The 4,376-nt window shown below is 47.1% G+C and overlaps 1 pseudogene; it reads left to right on the top strand.

The window, feature by feature from the left end:
• Nucleotides 1-3,956: 3,956 nt before the first annotated feature.
• On the top strand, nucleotides 3,957-4,062 carry LOC115899331 (annotated as a pseudogene).
• The last annotated feature ends 314 nt before the right edge of the window (nucleotides 4,063-4,376 follow it).

The following is a 4,376-nucleotide window of genomic DNA, read 5'->3' as shown; positions in this document are numbered from 1 at the left end:
CTCCCTCTGTCGCCCAGGCTGGAGTGCAGTGGCCGGATCTCAGCTCACTGCAAGCTCCGCCTCCCGGGTTCACGCCATTCTCCTGCCTCAGCCTCCTGAGTAGCTGGGACTACAGGCGCCCGCCAGGTCGCCCGGCTAGTTTTTTTTTTGTATTTTTAGTAGAGACGGGGTTTCACCGTGTTAGCCAGGATGGTCTTGATCTCCTGACCTCGTGATCCGCCTGTCTCGGCCTCCCAAAGTGCTGGGATTACAGGCTTGAGCCACCGCGCCCGGCCTGAATCTAATTTATAAATTTAACTTTATTATAGATACATGTGTATAGGAAAAAGTATATATAGGGTTCGATACTATCCATGATTTCAGGCATCCTCTGGGGGTCTATGAATGTATCCCTTGTGGGTAACTGCGAGCTACTGTACCTTGTCTTTTTTTTTTTTTTTTTTTTTTTGAGATGGAGTTTTGCTCTTGCTGCCCAGGCAGGAGTGCAATGGCGTGATCTCAGCTCACTCCCAGGTTTAAGCAATTCTCCTGCCTCAGCCTCCCGAGTAGCTGGGATTACAGGCATGCATCACCACGCCCGGAAAATTTTGTATTTTTGGTAGAGACGGGGTTTCACCATGTTGGTCAGGCTGGTCTCGAACTCCTGATCTCGTGATCCACCCACCTCAGCCTCCCAAAGTGCTGGGATTACAGGCGTGAGCCACCGCGCCCAGCCACTGTATTTTGTTTTCTATAGACCTCTCACTCCAAGGTGCTTTTTCATGCGATCTCCTTATAACAAACTCCCAAAAATAAGTTGCCCACCATCAGCTGGGCGCGGTGGCTCACACCTGTAATCCCAGCACTTTGGAAGGCCGAGGCGAGTGAATCACAAGGTCAGGCGTTCGAGACCAGCCTGACCAACAACATGGTGAAATCCTATCTCTACTAACAATACAAAAATTAGCCAGGCGTGGTGGCACACCCCTGTAATCCCCGCTACTTGGTAGACTGAGGCAGGAAAATCACTTGAACCCGGGAGGCGGAGGTTGCAGTGAGCTGAGATCACCCCATTGCACTCCAGCCTGGGCGACAGAGCGAGACTCCGTCTCAAAAAAAAAAAAAAAAAAAGCTCAAAACTCTGCTTGGCCTTTAGGAAACAAAGTCCTAGAGGAAGTCCTGAGGCTCAACAGGCTCAGGATTAGATGCGCTAACAGAAAAGTTTGAATAAAAGTATGGGAATTCGGCCGGGCGCGGTGGCTCAAGCCTGTAATCCCAGCACTTTGGGAGGCCGAGACGGGCGAATCACGAGGTCAGGAGATCGAGACCATCCTGGCTAACACGGTGAAACCCCGTCTCTACTAAAAATACAAAAAAACTAGCTGGGCGAGGTGGCGGGCGCCTGTAGTCCCAGCTACTCGGGAGGCTGAGGCAGGAGAATGGCGTAAACCCGGGAGGCGGAGCTTGCAGTGAGCTGAGATCTGGCCACTGCACTCCAGTCCCGGCGACAGAGCGAGACTCCGCCTCAAAAAAAAAAAAAAAAAAAAAAAAAAAAAAAAAAAAAAAAAAAAAAAAAAAAGTATGGGAATTCATGAGCAAGTCTTGTGTCTAAGCCTGGTGAGCTGGTAATTCACCTCAAACAGTGCTTTTTTTTTTTTGAGACAGAGTGCTGCTCTGTCACCCAGGCCGAATTGTAATGACCTGATCTCAGCTCACTGCAACCTCCACCTCCCAGGTTCAAGCAATTTTCCTGTCTCAGGAGTACCTGGGAATACAGGCACATGCCACCATACCCTGCTAATTTTTGTATTTTTAGTAGAGGTGGGGTTTCACCATGTTGGCCAGGCTAGTCTCAAACTCCTAACCTTAGGTGATCCACCCACCTCGGCCTCCCAAAGTGTTGGGATTACAGGCATGAGCCACCATGTCCAGAGAGTACATTAAATCTCAATCTAATTGAAAAGCTCTGACAGGGCCATAAGGAGAAAAACTCATTTTCTTTATTCTTATTTACTTGTTGAGACAGTGTCTTCCTCTGTTGCCCAGTCCAGAGTGCAGTGACATGGCTCACTACAGCCTTAGCCTCCTGGGTTCAGTTAATCCTCACACCTCAGCCTCCCAAGTAGCTGAGTAGCTGGCACCACAGGCATGCACCACCACGACAGGCACGTGCTACCATACCTGGCTAACTTAAAAATTTTTTCTGTGCAGACAGGCTTGTTGGAACTCCTGTGCTCAAGCAATCCTCTTGCCTCGGCCTCCCAAAGTGCTGGGATTACAGGCGTGAGCCACTGCACCCAGCCTATCTATCTATCTGTCAATCAATCAATCAATCAATCAATCAATCAATCATCTATCTATCTATTGAGACAGGGTCTCACACTGTCACCCAGGCAGGAGTGCAGCGGTACAATCATAGGTCACTGCAGCATCAACCTTCTGGGCTCAAGCAGTCCTTCCACCTCAATCTCTCAAGTAGCTGGGACTATAGGCACACTCCAGCACACCCAGCTAGTTTTTAAATTTTTGTAGAGATGGGGGTCTTGCTATGTTGCCTATGCTAGTCTTGAACTTCTGGCTTCAAGTGACCTTCCCACCTCAGCATTCCAAAGTGCTGAGTTTACAGGCATGAGCCACCACACCCAGATGAAACTGGACATTTTCATGATTTACATTAATCCACATCAAATCAGCTGCTGCTTACTCACGCTTTTTTCCAAGTTAACATTTAATTATTGTTTACCAAGCAGTTGAAATTGCTATGGTTCCCTTAGTCTTTCTCATTCTCCCACCATTCAATCCAAATCTCTGTCAGATTATGAATGTTAGAATTAGAGGTGCCCACTGAAAATAACTGAGACTCTAAGAACTGTGAGCTTTTCTTTATTCACTGTTGAATTCCCAACGCCAACACATTACTTGGCGTGCAGCAGGTACCCAACAAAGGCAAGCAGGCAGGGAACAAAATACTGCCTGGGAAGCAGACTTAAAGCAAACATGAAAAGGCTGTCTCTTCTTCCTACTTATTCTGAGTTGGAGTTTCAAAAGAAGTTTTGTATAATGATTGATTTTGGTTCTGTCTTTTTTGGTGATGGTGGTAGGTGTGTGTTAGTTGCAACTACACCCATGTATTTCTCTTCAGGAGTCTAAGGACATGAAAGTAAGAATGCCCAGAATGTTTTGGGTGGGACTGCACAAGTTACTTCTCTGGCTGACTACATTGATGTGTATGCCTTCCTGGGCAGCAGAGATTTTACGTTGGATTGCAGTGTATTGAGCACTTGGACCCACCCTCATAAAAAACCATACATTTATCTGCCTCTGCCCCCTCACCTGCACACTCCTCTGCCAGGAAACTAGGGAAAGCATTTTGTGGGAGATGTTTTGGAGCTAAAGTTTTTCTTCTGGCTCAGAGCAAACTGCAATAAACTCTGGCAATAACCAGCTCCAGGAAGGGCAGGAAATGACACATGTCCCCACTGCAGCAGCTTTTGTTCAAAAACTGAGTGACTTCATGATATGATCACGTGTGCTGTGGAATGTATGCACTGAACCAAAAGCTGCTCATCCTGAGTTTTTTTTAAGCAAAGATTATTAAAGCTAAAACATTTCAGTAATTTTGTCTCAAGGCCATGGTTTTTTGTTTTTGGTTTTTTGTTTTTTTTTTTTTTGAGACAGAGTCTTGCTCTTGTCGCCCAAACTGGAGTACAGTGGCACGATCTTGGCTCACTGCAACCTCCACCTCCCATGTTCAAGCGATTCTCCTGCCTCAGCCTCCCGAGTAGCTGGGATTACAGGCGCCCACCACAAAGCCTGGCTAATTGTTTTTGTATTTTTAGTAGAGATGGGGTTTCACCATGTTAGTCAGGCTGGTCTTGAACTCCTGACCTTGTGATCTGCCTGCCTCAGCCTCCCAAAGTGCTGGGATTACAGGTGTGAGCCACCGTGTCCGGCCTATGTTTAAAAGTTGATTGGACAGCTTTGCACAGTGACAGGATCATAGCCAATGAGGCACGCTTAGTGCTAATTGAAAACTTTTCCCAATACCCTGGCATTGGCAGTTTTTGACAGTCTCTGTGGAGACTGAACTTAAAAAACAAAAGTTGATTGGAAACTTTTTTTTTTTTTTTTTTTTGAGATGGAGTCTTGCTGTCGCCCAGGCTGGAGTGCAATGGCACAATCTTGGCTCACTGCAACCTCCTCTTCCTGGGTTCAAGCGATTCTCCTGCCTCAACCTCCCAAGTAGCTGTGATTACACGTGCATGCCACCACACCCGGCTAATTTTGTATTTTTAGTAGACAGGGTTTCGCCATGTTGGCCAGGCTGGTCTTGAACTCCTGACCTTAAGTGATCCATCTGCCTCAGCCTCCCAACTGATGGGATCACAGGCGTGAGC

This window comes from Rhinopithecus roxellana, chromosome 8, assembly GCF_007565055.1.
Source record: "Rhinopithecus roxellana isolate Shanxi Qingling chromosome 8, ASM756505v1, whole genome shotgun sequence".
Classification (NCBI taxonomy): Eukaryota; Metazoa; Chordata; class Mammalia; order Primates; family Cercopithecidae; genus Rhinopithecus; species Rhinopithecus roxellana.
This window is presented reverse-complemented; position numbering and strand designations above follow the sequence as displayed.